The 18,448-nt window shown below is 43.5% G+C and overlaps 1 protein-coding gene across 1 annotated transcript in view; it reads left to right on the top strand.

Annotated features, from left to right (window-relative positions):
* Positions 1–18,448, top strand: part of SDC2 (syndecan 2) — a 121,855-nt gene that overhangs the window by 77,033 nt on the left and 26,374 nt on the right. The gene's annotated exons all lie outside the window — the stretch shown is intronic.

The following is an 18,448-nucleotide window of genomic DNA, read 5'->3' as shown; positions in this document are numbered from 1 at the left end:
GTGGCATTATACCATTGCAGAGGTATACTCTTCACTTTTCAGGAGGGGAAACGCCTGTGAACTCTTGCTCTGCTCCAAACCTAGGTCTGCACGTCTGTATTTTTCCCACTGCTTCCTTTTGTGCACGCTCAGTTGCTCAGTCGTGTCCAACTTTTCACCATCCGTGGACTGCAAAGGCTGCCAGGCTCCTCTGTCCATGGAGTTTTCCTGGCAAGGTTAATGGAGTGGGTTGCTATTTCCTACTCCAGGGGATCTTCCTGACTCAGGGATCCGACCTACGTCTCTTGCGTTTCCTGCATTGGCAGGCAGATTCTTTACCACTGCACCGCTATTGCCCGCTCTTTATCTAATACTCCAGTAAAGGTGATTCTAAACTTGAAGGAGTTTTCTTTGTCAACTTTTCCTTGAAGGAGCTTTCTGACCATAGCTCAGCTGCCATTCTGGAAAAGTGGGTCTCTTCTGAGTTTTCTCAGTTTGCTTTGCTTTGTCTTAAAAGTTATATGAGGTAGGGGCTAGGCAAACCCGATCTGCAGCAAACCCTGTGGGTTTTTTATCTCTTACTCAGAAGTACTTAATTACTCTTGGCACATCCAATAGTGAAAGAATACATCTCGTGGGGGTGGAAAATGAAATGGTAACTATAATGAATAAAATTGTTGGCCAGTCACAAGTTGGTTTAAACAAAAATGGGGAGGAAGCAGCTCAAAAGAATTTGCTCTTCATAACGTACCTTTAAAACATAATCAGAATTTGTTGAAGATACTAAACAATCGTCCAGTTGCTAAAATGGTTGGATGAGGACTTAGTGATAAAGCCCTGAAGCTCTGTCTGTATTAGCTAGACAGGCAAGGTGGCTGGAGAGGTGATGTATGTGGGTCAGACAGGCTCAGTGACTTGCCTGAGGGAAAACCTGGAGGTGGAGCTCTCACTTGGTGTTCTTGATTCGTAGGTGGGAAATAAACACCACAGAGATGGAGTCAGAGGCATCTTTTCTTGTATCTGCAGGTTTGAAGAATGTGAACTGGTTTGGTACTGTAAATTGAGCACGAGTCTGTTGGAGCCAGGAGCTGGTTGGTGTAGCCCGGGTGGAGAGCCATGGCTCAGGCGGCCAGTTTGAAAAAGTGGGAAAAATAAGGGGGAAAGTTAATTCATTCAATGAACATGTCCTAAATGTTTTCTGTGCTTAGCAGGGAAGCAGGTGATGAGGTAAAGTCTTCGTCTGTGGGGATAGGAAGACATAAGTCAGAGAATAATACAAACGAGAGTCACGAGGAGTAATGCAAAGTCATTATGTGATCAGGGAAAGGCGAGGAGTTACGCGTGGCTGTTGCTTAGGTGGAATGCTCTTTCATATTCACTCTCTCTTCTTCCTTCTTATTAACTAAGCCTAGAGATCCTTTCCTCCATGGAGGTCTTTCCTGACCCCCTATCCCAAGACTGGGTTAGATTTCCTTGTTGTGGGGACCTAAAGTTCAGTATACCACCCCTAGCCCACATCTGCCCCCTGGATGATAGCTTACTCTTACCTGACTTTAAGCTCCTGTGATAGAAACAGCCATGTAGACACAGTACCCTTCAGTAGGTTCTTAAGTATTTGCTAAATGAAGCTATAAATGTTGGAATATAGTTGGGGAGGGCCCTGTAATAGCAATAGATATTTGTTGAATGCTCATTATGTGCCAGGCAAGGCTGAGTCCAGGCTCTTAACCAGCGTCCCATGCTGCCCTGAGCCTTTTTGTGAAAGGGAACATCTGATTACTGGTGGTCTTCAGGGATGTTGCCATTCTAGATAATAGAGGATCTCAGTGATATCTTGGAGATGGAGTCTTCCATTTGTAAAATCATCTGCTCTAAAGACATCTATCGAGAAATATTTAAATGATTCTGTTCTACTTAATATATGCTTGGCTTAGAGCAGAAAACAAAACAAAGAACAGAAGACACAGGCCCTACCTTGAGGAGCTTATATTCTGCTGAGCATAGACATAAAAGTTAAAATAATTTTGGCTAGAGAAAAGTAAGTGACGAAACTTAAAAAGGTGATGTGGTAGACCTATGCTCTCCACCGTGGCGGCTACGTACCACATGAACGTGGAGTAAGTGAATCACGGCCACTCCCACTGTGAAGAGCTGTAAGTGTAAGATGCACACTGCAGTTTAGAGACTTGGGATGAAAAGAAAATTATCAATATCCCATTTTTTACACTGATTACATCTTAAAATAAATTGTTTATGTTTTTAGTTGCTAAGTCGTGTCCAGCTCTTCTGTGGCCCCATGGACTGTAGCCTGCCAGGTGCCTCTGTCCATGGGATTCTCCAGGCAAGAATACTGGAGTGGGTTGCCATTTCCTTCTCCAGGGGATCTTCCCGACCTGGGGATTGAACCTGCGTCTCCTGAATTGCAAGCAGATTCTTTACCAATGAGCTACCAGGGAAGCCAATTGTTCATGTACTGGGGCAAATAAAACATAATAAATAAATGACAGGTGAAATATGCTAAATACCAAAGGACAAATATTGTATATTCCATGTATCATATGAGGAATAATCAGATTCCAAAGACAGAAAGTAGAATGGTGTTACCAGGGGCTGGAGGGGCACGAAATGGGGAATTATTGTTTGAGGGCTACAGAATTTCAGTTTGGGATGATGAAAAGGGTCTGGAGATGGAAGGTAGGCATAGTTACTTGACAGTGTGAATGTACTTAATGCAACTGAACTATACACTCCCCACGTGGTTAGAATGGTGAAATTTATGTCCGTTTTAACCAGTTTTTAAAAAGCCAAACAGATGAATTTAATTGGAAAAATTTCACTGCTAAAAATTTAAAATTACACATGTGGTTTGCATTATAGTCTTTTCGGAGTGTGTTGGGATAGAGAGTGGTGGGTAAGAGGGTCATGAAAAGCCTTTTTGAAAAGATTTTCTAAAAGAAAGGTGAGTCCTCTGAAATGAGAAGGAATTGACCACACAGAAGCCTGAGGGAGAGTTTCGGGCAGACAAAGAGCTAGTGCAAAGATCCTGTGGTGGAAACAAGTGGGAATGCTTGTTGTCGGGGCGGGGTGTGGTGCGGCAAGTGAGATGAGGATGGGAGCAGATCCTGCAGTCTTACAGGCCATGGTGAAGAGTCCAGATACTACTTCTGCTCAACTTGAGAACAGAAACAAAGCAATTAAAAATGCACATTCTGTATAGATGAAACCATGCAAAGTTGCTGATGTTTCTGACCTACGAAATGGTAATTTCCTCTGATCAGACCTCATAGTGGGATTCGTTTCACCCGTGATCTGCCCTTTCTGCAAGCAAAGAATGCACTTTGATTGTTTCTAATTACTCATTCTTTGGTGGCTCCCTCGGAGGACAGCACCCCGTCCCGTTGGCTTGCAGAGTACAGTGCCTGACAGCTCTGTGTGGAAATGGAAGAAAACCTAGATGATCACAAGCTGACGCTGTCACAAGGAATGAAAAAAAAATCCTGAAGGCAGTTCTCTGGAATGTTTCCTATTTTATAAACCTTTCTCTTGGTCAGCTTGGTGATTTTTGGAACCTGAAAGAAGAGATAATAGTGTCATCAGTACCTTTGAATCTCTTGTCTCTATCAAGTCACCGGGGGCATTTATTATTATTGCACAGGGGGACTTTTCCTTCTGGAAAGGCCTTGGCTCAGGACAGGCAAATTGAAGGGTTGGCCTTCCCCGCAGTTGGGGACGGTTGTTGGAAAGGCAAGTTGGGGTGCTTTAACCTTGTATTAAAGGCCATCAGTGCCGGCCCAGGTCGTATCTCAGCCGTCCTCTGCTTCCCGAGGCCACCAAGGTGGTCTTGAGGTGTGTTATTACCACCTCTCCTGGAGCAGGGACCCGAGGACAAGGAGAGGTGAGCCCACTGGAGGTGCTGCAGGCCAAATCTTTTTCTTAATCGTCTTTGGTTCCAGAGCCCCTGGTGGAAAATGTTTGTTCATATTAAAGAAGAATGTGGTTAATACCTAAAATCTTTCATTTTGTGAAAACAGTCTCTGTCCTTGGAAACCTCTCTGGCCACCTGCTAGGGACCACTGAGTCCAGCCAGGGATAAAGATTACTGCCTTGGGCCTTGGGGCATCTCAGGTGGTAGAGAGGGAAGAGGTGAGTGCAGATTCCTCAGGCTGTGTGGGGCGTTAAAAGTTGTCTGTACTTTGCCTTCTGAGCCCCTGCTTTTGCACAGCTCTTTGAGGTTCCGCAACTCCCCCTTGGTCCTGCCTGTGAGGGGGACTTCCTCTTGTGTGAAAACTTTGCCTCCTTCAGGACTCCCTCCCTCCCTTGGGGCAGAAGCTCAAGGCCCAGGGAGCAGAAGGAGGGGGTTAGGTGAATGGAGAGGATAGCATGGAAGCATATACACTAACACATGTTAAATAGATAGCCATTGGAAATTGGCTGCATGACTCAGGGAACTCAAGCTGGGGCTCTGTAACAACCTAGAGGGGTGGGAGAGAGGTTCAAGAGGAAGGAGACATTTGTACCCTTATGTCTGATTCATGTTGATATATGGCAGAAATCAACCAATGTTGTAAAGCAATCCTCAATCAATTAAAAATAAATAAATATAATTTTTTTTTTAAAGTTGGCTGATGCGTTGTGCTCTCCTGGGATGACTGGACATCTTTTCCTGGTAGCCTAGGTGCTGTGGAAGCTAATTTTCTAAACACAGTAGAGGTGTGTGATGTAATTTTTGATGTCTGAGCCACAAAGCAGGAATCTGTCCCGTAATTTCCAGAAGATCTCTCAGCTCTGCATATTGTGATCTGTTTCTGTGGGTCACTGTTGTGTCATCTTCATTTACCATTAAATGGTCACCTAATAGAAGTCCTGAGCTGCGTTCATTCCCTACTTTCTAACCATACGAGGAACTCCATATTCAGGTAGCTCATGTGAAGGTGGAGTTGGGTTTAGGGTAGTTACAGAGCCTTCCTTTCCTTTGTTTTTCAGTCCTGGTAAGCTTGTTTGGTTTGTTTTATATAAAGGTTAGCCAGATCATTGTGATCCCCTCGTGTCATTATGACACAGACTAAGAAAGTTGTGTGACTCCCCAGAGTGGCCTGAGTTTGAATAACAGTCATTTTTTTTTTAATCAATAAAATGGTAGCTGATCTGCCTAAAAGAGCAAATCTACACAATTATAAATAATCATCCATTGGGTTTTTATTTTCCAGTTTACAGTGCTGGTTCACAAGTTGTCTGTCTCTAATTTTCCCATGAAATCTGGGAGACAGGCATTGTTATTTTCTCATCTTACCCCAAAGGAGATGGACTAAGCCTCTGAGTTTCTGTCTGGGTGCACTGATTTCAGGTTGGAGTCCCTTAAGCCCTTTCTAACTCCTGTGTTGCTAACTGTCTGGAGTGTGGCCCAATGAACTATAAAAATCCATTCATTCAATATAAGGGGAGGAATCTGTCACCCATCAAGTTTCATTTCTGATTCTCTCCCTAGAAGTGTCACTGGCACGCCCTGCTCGCTCGGTCTCCAAGCTCATCAAATCTCAAACCAGTGCTGTGGGAACCCCATGCCTGCTTCTTCGTGTATTTCTGAGTCCGTGAAGGAGTCTACCCCTCATTCCAATCCTGGGTGTTAGGGTTGTATGTGAGTGATGGGGGACTCACCGTGTGATCACTAAAGCTCAGGATTCTCCAGCTATAACATGGGGCTAATTAATACCTGCCCTATGTTGTGAATATTTTGGGGTCTCATCCATTTAAATTTGGTACACAAATGCACTGTAAGGATAGCAACCACTCTTGTCATTTAAAAAAGTCATTATATCCTCTTACCCCTCATGTGATCAGTTGTCAGGTCCTATAGATTCTACCCACATTAATGCCATCCAGTCTGTCTGCCTGAGACTTCTTACATAATTGCTGCCATAATTTGACTCATCAACCATGGCTCCAGTCCAGCCCCTCTAATCCATCATCTGCACTATATCCAACCTGATATTTCCCAAAGCACAAATTTGAACTTCTCCTTTAAGCCCCTCATTTACTTACAGAATAAAAATTCTTTAGTTTCTCCCCAAAGGCCCTTCATGACCTGCCCCTTTACACAGCCTCCTCTCACTATCATTCCTGTTCCTGGACACACACACTGCCCTCCACAGTGTAGAACTGAGGCTCCTCTGAATAACCTCCCATCCAATCTTGGTCCCCTAAAAGCTGGCATTCTCTGCCTCCAGGTTCCCTTCTTCCCTCCCACCCCTCAAACCTCCCCCCACCCCCTCCCCATGCCTAGCTGGTATCATCTCACCTTCAGCTTCATGGTCTCAGTACTTCCCATGGCATCCTGCATACAGTAGGTGCTCAAGAAGTGAACAAATTAACTCTTGGTTTCAGTGGATACAGGGTGGCCAGGCACCTTTAGCCCTGGCTCTTCTCAACTTTGCGGCATCTCTGAGGAGTTGGCAAGGCTGCACCACAGACTGGATCTTCAGGAAAGACCCTGGATGGGTAGCTGAGCCACGGGGAGACCTGGAGTCTGCCCTTGGGAACTTGGGGTGAAGAGAGATGAGGTCACTGTCACCACAATTCATCCACTTTATCACTGTACGAAAGCCTATGTATGATTCACATATATATAGCAGTGGACTGCCCTGATAGCTCAGCTGGTAAAGAATCCACCTGCAATTCAGGAGACCCTGGTTCAATTCCTGGGTCAGGAAGATCCCCTGGAGAAGGGAATGGCTATCCACTCCAGTGTCCTTGGGCGTCCCTGGTGGCTCAAATGGTAAAGAATCTGCCTGCAATGCAGAAGACCTGGGTTCAGTCCCTGGGTTGGGAAGATTCCCCTGGAGGAGGGCATGGAAACCTGCTCCAGTATTCTTGCCTGGACAATCCCCATGGACAGAGGAGTCTGGCGGGCTGCAGTCCACGGGGCTGCAAAGAGTCAGACACCACTGAGCGACCAAGCACAGCATAGCACGTATACAGCAGCAGCCGTCTCACCAGGCATTTATCCAGAGTTGTCACTTGACTACTCAGAATTTACTCCAGAATTGTCCCTAAATATTCCTGGCAGAAGCAGCCGTCCACATCCTCCCCCTACCCTCAACAACAACCAGCTGGGAGCAATCAGCCATGGTTAGTGTGTCCATTAGCCGAAAAGTAACAAAGCCAGGCCTCCTGGCCCTGCAGGCTGTAGGCTCTTACCCTGTTGTGACCGAGATGACACCTGTCCAGAGTCATCTGACAGCTTTCCACAGAAGATTGTGAGGTGTTAGTCTTATTGTTTTGTGAGAAAGACATTGAACACTTCTGTCCGTATGTTATGGTCTGGAAAACTTAAGAACCACCTAGAACTTACTGCGTTACGTGTTATGTTTGAAACCTCTAGAAATCCAAGCCTCTCTCCCACTGTGGGGATTCGCTTTGTCCCTTCCTAAAAAAGATGCTGCTGCTGCTGCTGCTAAGTCGCTTCAGTCGTGTCCGACTCTGTGCAACCCCATAGACGGCAGCCCACCAGGCTCCCCCGTCCCTGGGATTCTCCAGGCAAGAACACTGGAGTGGGTTGCCATTTCCTTCTCCAATGCATGAAAATGAAAAGTGAAAGTGAAGTCGCTCAGTCGTGTCCGACTCTTAGTGACCCCGTGGACTGCAGCCTACCAGGCTCCTCCATCCATGGGATTTTCCAGGCAAGAGTACTGGAGTGGGGTGCCATTGCCTTCTCCAAGGGATGCAAAGCCTGCTAATGTGTTCCTGAGCAGGTTTTGACATCTCTGAGTTTCATTGTTGTTCAGTTGCTCAGTCGTGTCTGGTTCTTTGCGACCCTGTGGACTGCAGCATGCCAGGTTTCCCTAACTTCACTATCTCCCAGAGTTTGCATGCTCAGATATATAAAAATGCCTGAAAAAGGACCCCACAATCTACCTGCTGTGAGTCTTAGAAATGCAAACCTGTCTTGAGAGAGAAGGCTATGACCAGGGGAAAGGATTTATTCTCTAAGACTCCGGTTGCTCTCTGAACTTTATTCTCTAAGACTGGTTGGTCTGTTTTAGCCAACTTTTTACTGAAGCCCAGTGCCTTCAGGAAAGGACACAAACCAGAAGTGTACAGCTTGAATTTGCAAATCACCTTTTTCATATATTAATATATAATAATTTCTAGGACTCAGTGCCACCGCCAATTTCTTGTTGAATTAAATGGAGGGAAGGTGAGGATCGCAATGGGAAGTTCTGAATCCTTTTCCCTTGACACAGCTGTTTGCTAACTTTCCCGTCACTTGTGCTCAAGGAGGTAGTTTTGTTTTCCTGGTGCTAATATTTGAGCCACTCACAGCCTGGAATTTTTGCTTCCAATTTGGTTTCTTTTGCCTTTTAAATGATGAATCCCATGAAGCCCCCCACCCCGTGTGTGAAAATGGCCTGCTCCTGTTTATGTGTCTCGAATACTTGTTTGTCCAAAGAAAGGACACCTAAGAGTTTATCTGCACACTTGGTTCTGATAAGGGATTTCCTATCTAAGGTGAATTTCCCCCCCTTATTCTGAAGATGCCTCTCTTATCCCTGTATCTTTCCCTTTTCTGTCTTCAGAGATGGAAATTCTTTAGGGCTGTAGTTTATCTCTCAAATTCACGACCTTCTTTCCTTCTGGAAGATTTGTCTGATCACCTCCCCTCTTCCCATGTGGTCCTTTGTGGGTCCAGTTGTACAACAGGCTGTTGTACTTTTCAGTGAAGTTCAATCCACTCTTCCTCCCAGTTAGGAAAACACCACTTTCTTGACCCATTAGGGATGAACTGTTTACCTTATGATCAGCCTCGGTGTCATATGAAATGTTTTCAGCTGAAATTGTCTCCCCCATTACCCTGAAACTTTTTAGAAAATTCTTAAATATACATAAAAGTTGAAAGACTGTCCTCCACCTGAATTCAGTAATTAGAAGTCATATTTGCTTGATTTATGTGTAGATTTTGGAGGGTTGTGCTATTGATAGTAAAATTCATCCATCAGGATATTTCATCCCTGAGTACTTCAGTACGCACCCACTGTGAGTAAGGACAGTATTTTATATGAAAACAGTCTTACCCAAGAGAGTTAATTCTAGGTCCATACTATCTTATAATATCCAGTCCACATTCAGATTTCCCCAGTTGTCCTAAGAATGTCTTTTATAATTTTTTTCACAACCAGGCTATACTAGAGTTTTTATTTCCTGTGGTTTATTAGTGCATCAGAGACCATCTGGGTGATTGTGATGGCTCGGGGGACAGAACACTGGTGCAGTCGTGCAGACATTCCCCAGGAGAAGATTGCATTTACCTGTCTGTTGTTGCCAGTTTCCTTACTTGTTTGATGCAGCAGTGGAGGCAACAGTGAATTAATAAGCATGAATGCAGACACCCATCACTGCTGTGAAAGGACCACTTATCACTCCCAGAAGTCCAGAAGGTCTCATTTATTTCATGCAGCTAATTGTATCTGCCATTGCTTTGATCCAGCCATGTACACACATTTTTCGCACCTAGGAACCATCTCATGTGTGCTGGTTTGCCAAAAACGTGTGTTGTTGTTCTGGAAGGGAGCATAGCTCAGGAGAGATATATGGGCAAGAATTCTCCAGAGATTTGGATTTCATGATAATTAATAGAGTTTATTTTGAGGGAGTACATGTTAAGATGTACAGAATAATTGACCAGATAGTATGTAGGTTCATGTATCTCCCAGCACCCCATCATTTCCCTTATTGTTGCACCCATTGGTTGTAATTAATGAATGAATATTGATACATTATCATTACCTATAGTCCACAGTTTGCATTCAGGTTCACACTTAGTGTTGTATATTTCTATGGGTTTTCAAAAAATGCTTATTTATTTACTTGGCTGTGCCGGGTCTTAGTTGCAGTACTCAGGCTCTTTAGTTAGTTCTCTGACCAGGGATTGAACCCAGGTCCCTTGCCTTGGGAGTGTTGTCTTAGCCACTGGACCACCGGGGAAGTCCTCATTCTGTGGGTTTTGACAGATGCATCATATCAAGTATTAACTACTACAGTTTTCCACAGGATAGTTTCACTGCCCTAAAAATTCCCTGCGTTCCACCTGTTCATCCGTTCCTCCTTCTCCCTGAACATCTGACCTTTTTACTGTCTCCAGTTTTGCCTCTTCCAGAATGTCATAGTTGAAATCATGTACTGTTTAGCCTTTCAGACTGACTTTTGCCACTTCGTAATATGCACATATGTTTCCTCCAGGTCTTTTAGTGGCTTGCTAGCTCATTTTAGCTTATCCCTGAATAGTATTCAATTGTTTGGCTGTATCACACGTTGTTTATCCATTCACTTTGTTTATTCATTACTGTTATTTTTAAACAGATGATAGAACTTTTCGGCACATAGTAGGGATTTGGTTAATCAGTAGTTATTAAATGGCTTAGATTGAATCCTTACTTTTTTTCTGACAGGTGTGTAGTGCAAAGGGAGTGTTGTGATGGAAAAGGCAATTCTGTGTTAGGAACTGATTTCTGCTAATGAGCACTTATCATTTAAGGAGAGAGCATTTAACCCCACAGCCGCTTAGCCCAGCAGCTGCAGACAACTTTGCTACGCCCAGGCTTCTAACAACAGTTTAAACATTCTCCCTAGCATTGCAGTGTCCAATACAGTAGCCACTAGCCTCGTGTGGCTATTTCCATTTAAATTGATTAAAAATAAAATAAAAAATTCAGTGCCTCTGTCGCACCAGCCATATTTCAACCACTTGATAACTATATGTGTCTAGCGGCTTCCACATTGGACAAAGCACATCTAGAGCATTGTCATCATCACAGATAGTTTTGTCCAACAGCCCTGATCTAGAGCATTCAAATAGAAGGATGGGATTGAAGTGAGTTGACCAGGCCAATTCTGGTTTCTCTTTAAGGCTTAGCTGTTTTGTGCTGCAGCAGTTTTACAATGGAAGAGAGGAAGGCCAGAGATTTGTCTGCTGTAGCAAAGTTGCTTAAAATAACTTACTAGGGATAAAAAGGCTGCCCAGGGCAGTGAAGCTGTGAAATCCTCCTTGTGTGACAACCCCAGGAGGCCCAGCTTGTCAAAGGGTTAGGCCCTTGATCAGCTAGTGTTAAGGACTTTTACAGAATTCTGAGTTCTTGCTTATTTAGTTTGGTGAAAAAGCAGGGGCCTTCTCTAATTTGAGGGGTTGGGGTGGGTGTGGAAAGGGAGTTAAACTTCTCAACTAATAAGTTTGCAAATTGTACACGCATCCCTGGGTAAAATCCTGTGGTCTGTGGATTCCAGGAATGTGAATCTTGACCGAATATCACATATTTGCCACAGAAATTGTAGCTCTCTCCCTTGAAATTGAAATTACTCTTATTTGGGAGCAAAAGCAAATGGCAGTTAAGTTTTCCTGTGTGGTTTTTTTTCCTTCTTTTTTGCTAGCTCTTGGATTTGATCAGATCTAATTTCATTCACATGGTAAGTGCCATGCTGACACAAAGTATTATGGGTTGTCAGTCTGCTTAGATCTCAGTTCTGTATTCATTTTATGTATGCATTTTACTGAAGTCTTCAGGTTTTTTTCTTCTACATTGAAGTCCAGATAACAGACATTATATGAAATTGTGCTTTCCCTTAATGCCTAATCCCGAAAATTGGCTGTTGATGCTGGTGAGGGTTTTTAATATAATTTTCAACTGAAAGCACCAAATTGCTCTGTTTGCACACTGCAGCTTTAAATATTGACTTTTCACCTTTTGGCATGCTGAGGCTTCTAAGGGGCCTCATGTGGAAAGGCAAATTTGACAGAATAATATATCAACCAGAATTCCTGTGAAAAGGCTTAAAATATTCTGGTATTTGGACGTCCAGTCAGGATGTGACCACTTGGAATCATGACTGTCTATAAACACAGGCTTAGAATTGATAGTTTCTCTAAGAATAGGCACAGAGAAAATAGTATATTATCTTGCAAATGAAGAACTGGAAATGCCAGACCTCAAATGAAGACGGATTTCCCTTTAATCTTTCAGCTAGTGTCACCTGCTAAACAACTCTCAGAAGAGTTGCTGAGATTTAATCAGTATTTAATAATTATTGCATTTGTTCAATTGACTTTGCTTTAAAAACTAACACGTCAGTCCTCAAATAAAAGGCAGGATAATGGATGGATTTCTTATATTTACTATGGTTTTCATTTAATTTTAAAAAGTATATTTTAATTTAGACACTGTTTCATGTTAGCAAAGTCTCGAGAAATTGATTATGGTTTCTTCACATGGGGTTGTTTTCTTAAAAGCCATGCAAGGGGAAAGAATCAATATTAGAGCTTTCCGAGTGGCAGCTTTATACAGAGCCCCCCAGCACGATTGATTACAGCTGTTTTTGTAAAGGATTTAAAAAGAACAATCTGTATTAAAAACCTCCTTCTTTGCTATGAGCTTGAACAGTTCCAAGCGGGTTTCCATGGGGGCTGCGCTGCAGTGTGACCACTTGAAGGGCTTGTGGCCGCAACGGCGGGCCAGGGCAGTCAGATGAGAAAAGGCTATTAGGTGAGGGGGTGTCGGAGTGCATGCCAAAGAGGTTACCGTGGCAGCTGCAATCATTCAGCCGAATTCCTCAGCCTCCAAAGCAAGAGAGGCAAGAAGCAAGTGACTTTTCTACCAGTGGTGTGTAAAGCAGCCGGAAAAGAGAGATGAAAGTCAGTCTCTGTTCCAAAGCATTGGCTAAAGGCAGGGATGTTCAGGCCAAGTAAGGAGGCATAGAAATGGATAGCCCCCAGTTTCCACACCCCCAACTGCTGCCTGGAGGCTGGTGAGGAGTGGACACGTCTTTACACCGAGCACAAGGAGCGAGCTCTAATCATGCTGCCCGCTGGTGTCGTCCCAGTTAAATAATAAACTCCACTCTGTGGGCAGAGGCGCTGTGTGGTGGCAGGGTGCCTGGAGCAGTCACATCTAACCGAAACTGGTCCCATCTTGAACGGCTGTGACAGGACCAAAGTGAGAGACCGTGAATGTGGGCTGGGCTCCCCGGTCTTTACCTCTCAGTAAGACCTGTGCTCTTTCAGAAATGAAGATGTAACAAGCAGCCCTGGGTGGCTGTCATCTGAAAAGGTGGGGCGTTTTACATAGACCTGGCCATGGGTTGCTTTGCAGAAGGCATTTGCAGGCCTAGGGTGGCCCATTAATTTGGGAAGAAGTCAAAATCCCAGGGAATGTGGGAATTTTTAGAAAATATTGTTACATTTAGTACCCATGAGTGCTAAATCACCCCATAGGCCTTTGGTATGTCTTGCTTTAGAACTGATTGAATCCGTTGGTAAGCAGCCTTTGTTACTGGATTTACTTGGGGGAAAAAAATTCCTTGAGATGATCTGATATGTTTTTGACTCCCAACGATTAATATTTGCTTTTCTTTATCTCTTGTATTTTTAGAAAATGAAGTGCTATTTCTCTTATGAAATGTGCTTATGAATGTGTGTTCCAGCTGAGACTTTTAATTATCACTAGGAAATTACCATGAATTGGCCTCACTTGGATGCAAAAAATAATAATGATAGGCTCTTTTCAAAAAAATATATTCTCGAAAGCATTTCTTAAATACTATTTTTTAATTGAGCATGTAATTTGCCCATCTTGCAGGCTCCCCTTTTCCCTTCATCTTCCATTCCCTTGTATTGTAAGAGTATAACATCCCATCAGCAGGATGTTGGAATGTCTCCATAGATGCTGATCAGAAAGACAGAAGGCAGTGCTGGGTGGTGGGGATTAGGTTACCTTTTGGATTTTTGAAGTTTTTTCCCCACATGTTAGTTTGAATAGCCAATGAAGTGTTTATCATTGTTGGGAAAAAATATGACTGTCCACACAGCTTCTTTCCTCTTCCTTTGGTAAGATCGTACATGTTATCTTCAGATAAATAACACAAACAACACTCGACAACACCAACGTGAGTGCTTTCTCAAATGCATTCGCGTAAGAGATGGCACAGGTCACGTGACCATAAACGTACTCCCTGTGAAACAGGTGCTTTTGTCTGGGAGCTCAGGTTTCATTTCTTGTGGAATTTTATACAGGATCCACAGTAGATTTCGTAATCAGTCTCTAATACCTTTAAATCTTTGCCTGCTTCCTTAGTTAAGGAAATCATTTCTTTAAAGGCTGCTTGGCCTTCCTTGTTAATTGGTTGAAAGGGTTTGGTCAGGAACAATTCCTTTCTACAACAAAAAGAAATACAGGGCCAGGGGCTATGAGTCTTGGGCAGAATCAGGATGCTTTTCTGGGAGATAATCAAGAGTGTGATTACCTTCAGCTCCCAATACAGCCACCACTGTGACTTGGCACTTGGTATTAATCCACCCTTCAGAACAATTTGACTTCAGTTTTGAAATCTGTGGTCTCATCACCTTTGGAGGTATCTCCTTCTGTCTAGCTTTGTTCCTTTTATTTAGATAAGTGCCATCACATTTTCAGTCTTCTGGGGTAAGGAAGTAGTCACATGTCATTTTCTTCATTGAAAAAGTCTCCTAGATCAGGTAGTCACCTTGGCAACCCAAGGCTTTCTAGAATCAGCAAAAGGAGAGATAGAACAAGAGGCTCTCCTTACAGACAGACAACATCGATGTAATAGAGTGAAGTGAAGTGAAACTCGCTCCGTTGTTTCCGACTCTTTGCAACCCCATGGACCGTGCAGTCCATGGAATTCTCCAGGCCAGAACACTGGAGTGGGTAGCCTTCCCCTTCTCCAGGAGATCTTCCCAACCCAGGGATCGAACCCAGGTCTCCTGCATTGCAGGCGGAATCTTTACCAGCTGAGCCGCCAGGGTAGCCCAAGGATAGTGAAGTGGATAGCCTGTCTCTTCTCCAGTGGATCTTCTTGACCCAGGAATTGAACCGGGGTCTCCTGCATTGCAGGCAAATTCTTTACCAACTGAGCTATCAGAGAATGTAACAGAATGGGCCCTGAAAACCAGGAGCAACTCAAAACATCTTCAGGGCTCACTGGCACGTCAGCCCTGGAGTGTGTCCCGGGCACAGTGCTTCCAGGTCAGACAGTGGCCACTGCAGGTGGGGAGTAGACAGGACGGGAGATTGTTGACTGGGGCACCGACAGCCACACCTTGACGTGGAGTATCTTCCCTGCTTTAAATAACCCAGAAGCAAAGGAAAACTAATGAGATGGGTAAGGAGACCCATTCTCCATTCCTGGAGAAGGAAATGGCAGCCCACTCCAGTATTCTTGCCTGGAGAATCCCATGGACAGAGGAGCCTGACAGGCTACAGTCCATGGGGTCATAAGAGTCGGACGTGACTTAGCGACTAATGAGACCCAGGGCATTTTAGAACCTAGAATCTTGTGATTAAATATCCATTTTACTAGACCTTTTGCCTTTGTGGCTTTAGATAAACTGGATCAGGAGTGACCAAAGCACTGTGGTGTGATTCTGTGGCACTTTCCTGAAGTGTGCAGTTTTTTTTTTTTTTAATATTTGTCACTTACATACCTGTATACTTCCATGATGCTTTCTTTAGGCTCTTTCTACATGTATGTACCTGTCTGTTTAAATATATTAGCTGTTAAAAGTACTGTTGATGTTTGGAAGCTGGTTCCTGGCCATTTCCATTGTTTGTGTCTTTAGCAGCATATATATGTTGGGAAAATATAACAGTAATTAGGAACAAGATCATTCACAAGCCACCAGCCTCACCAATTAACTCTTCATTTTTCTATTGATTTGAAATTTTTAGAGTTGTAATATTAGAAAATAATAAAGCAGTATATACTTTTTAAATACAGTGTGTTGTCCAAACATTTTTCCTCATTGTTCTGTGGGATATAATATTTAATGGCTATGTTGAGAAAATTAATGTATGATACATAATTGACATAGCTATCCTTCTGTAGTTACATTTACATTGTCTCAATGGTTTTGCCTTAATTCAGTAGGAAACATTCCACCTCGCCTTCTTTTTAGACTATTTCCTTAGGATAATTCCTGAGAGTAGAAATATCTGATCAGATGGCAGAAAAGATTTTGTATCTTCTTAAAACACATTGCCAGTGTGCTTCCCAAAGGGCTCGTGCCCATTTCTGTAAGTTGGCATCTCTCACATAGAGTTCCTCTTTACAGGCCTGTAGGAAAGTGTCCGTATCAACGTTCAATCTCAGTGCTAGCTTAGACCTGAAATAGGCTGAGTTGGAAATTCCATTCACCGACTGCCCCTCATCTCTTGAGAGCAGGTTTATTCTCCTGCATTAGTTGGAGCCTGGCAGGGTGTGGTCTGCCCTTTGGACCTGAGGTCTTTCCTATTTTCCTGTCCCATAGGCATCCTGGGGCACTCCGTCAGCTCCCGTATAGTGTAGAGAATATATGTGGCTGTGCCTCAGGGCTTAAAATTGTAGCAGTTGAAAAGCCTTTAGAGTGAATTATTAAATCTAAACCAGAGCCTCTTGGCTTCCTGTGCTTGACTTGGAGTCTGTTCCATTATGGTAGTTTTTACAAAACACTTCTGAATGAGAAATACATTCCAAATCTCTTTTCTCCCCTCCTCCCCTGCCAAACGCCACCAGGAAACAGAATCTGGTTATTTCAGTTAGAATATATTAATCCTGACCCTCTCCAGCCCTTGGGACTTTTCAGGTTAGGCCCACACGGCTTCTATTTTTACTCTAGTCTAAACTGTGGTCATATGGATGGCAAAATAAATACTAGAATATTTTAGTTCGGGAGGGAGAGAGGCAGCAGTGCTTATAATAACATGGCAGCAAACCTCTCTCTTCCCTCTGTTTGATATTCCAAAAAAGGAAGAAAGCGCCACTCAGAGCACATCTGTAAGTCATGAACATTTTCCTTCTGTGTGTCATGCATATTCAACATAACCCCCCTCCCTGTGCGGCCCAGGCGTTGCTTTAATATCCATTGCTCCATAAGAGCCCTAGTTTTGGTGCCGACAGATTTAATTCAAGACCAAGGTAACTTCCCTTCTCTCTTTGGACCAAGAATCCAAACCCTTTATCACAAAGAGAAGTGCAAAGTTGTGATGTGTTCTGTTCTTGTTCCCCACTCCCCACCCCTCACCCCCTACCTCCTTTTTGACGTCCATGTCCCCGAAGAGGAAGACTGGTTTTGTTTACATTTGGAAAGACCCTGATGCTGGGAAAGATTGAAGGCGAGAGGAGAAGGGGACGACAGGATGAGATGGTTAGATGGCATCACTGACTCGATGGACATGAGTTTGAGTAAACTCCGGGAGTTGGTAATGGACAGGGAGGCCTGGCATGCTGCAGTCCATGGGGTCTCAAAGAGTCGGACACGACTGAGCAACTGAACTGAACTGAACTGAATCCTAGGAAGAAAATTAAGGGAAAAAAAATGGATTGAATTTCACAATATAGATGTTTCGAAACTCAAAAGTTACAAAAGGACATAAAGTGAAAACTCTCTCTAGGTGAGAGATTTTGCATTTTATTAGTTGACCCTGTAATTTTCTCTAGGTGACAAAGCATAAAGTATGTCAAGAATTTAGGTGCAAGGTTTAGCTTTCTTTCTGCTCAGTTTAGTTGGTGGCTTTTCTTCGTGAAACGGTGGCCTATAGAGACTGAGGGCTGTGGAACAGGGGGCTTTGTAGAGTGATATGGATGTGATACGATTACTGGCAAGGGAGCATATTCTTGTGTATTGGCAAGGAAGTGTCCGTAATCAGGGCCATTTGTGTTACCAAGGCCTAGTTTAAAGAGAAATGGGACCGAGGCCCTGAATCCTGCCTGCTTGGGGGTCGGGGCGGGGGTGAAGAGGAGAATTGCACCCTTCAGTTAAATAAGCATACAGGGGCTTCTGGGTCCTCCTATTTGAGATATTGGTTTAAATTTACCCACCAAACCATTTACTGAGCCAGGACCATACTGTAGACTCAATAGACAAACCCTGTAGGAAGAAAAATAATGTTGAAGCAGTACACTAACATACCTATGGTGAGACATCTTCTGTGACAATGATATGGATTCTATTGAATCATAAATGTACATTGAGATGAGCCAAGTAATCCTTTGGTCAGATTTTTTTGCTATTGTTTTTCTTAACATGCTGATTGTTGGGCTGAGCATTTTATTAGAGAAAGATTTTGTTTATGCTTTGTTGGCTAGAAAATCGAAGTGCTTTGACCCACATTCTGTTCTTTTTTTAAACAAAGAAGAAAATTTCTACTGTGAAGTACTCTAACTCAGTGTTCCTTTTTGAAACACTTTTCAGCCATTCCGATGTACTCCAGAGACTAGTGTTGTGCCCGGCTCATTGGAGGCATTCTTAATGAGTTGGCGAATTCTTCTAAAGTCATCCTTATCTTTCTGTTAGTCCTCCTCACAATATGAGGCTAAATTCCAGATTCCCCTTTTCATAAGGAGACCCTGTAAGAGTTCATGGATTGAGTTTTCCCCGATGTGTTTTAACCAGGTAACTTGTTTCAAATATGTGGTTATTTTCTTCCACCCAGTG

The sequence above is a fragment of the Bos indicus x Bos taurus genome, chromosome 14 (assembly GCF_003369695.1).
Source record: "Bos indicus x Bos taurus breed Angus x Brahman F1 hybrid chromosome 14, Bos_hybrid_MaternalHap_v2.0, whole genome shotgun sequence".
Taxonomy (NCBI): domain Eukaryota; kingdom Metazoa; phylum Chordata; class Mammalia; order Artiodactyla; family Bovidae; genus Bos; species Bos indicus x Bos taurus.
The sequence above is the reverse complement of the archived record's forward strand: the minus strand, read 5'-3'. Positions and strand labels throughout refer to the sequence as shown.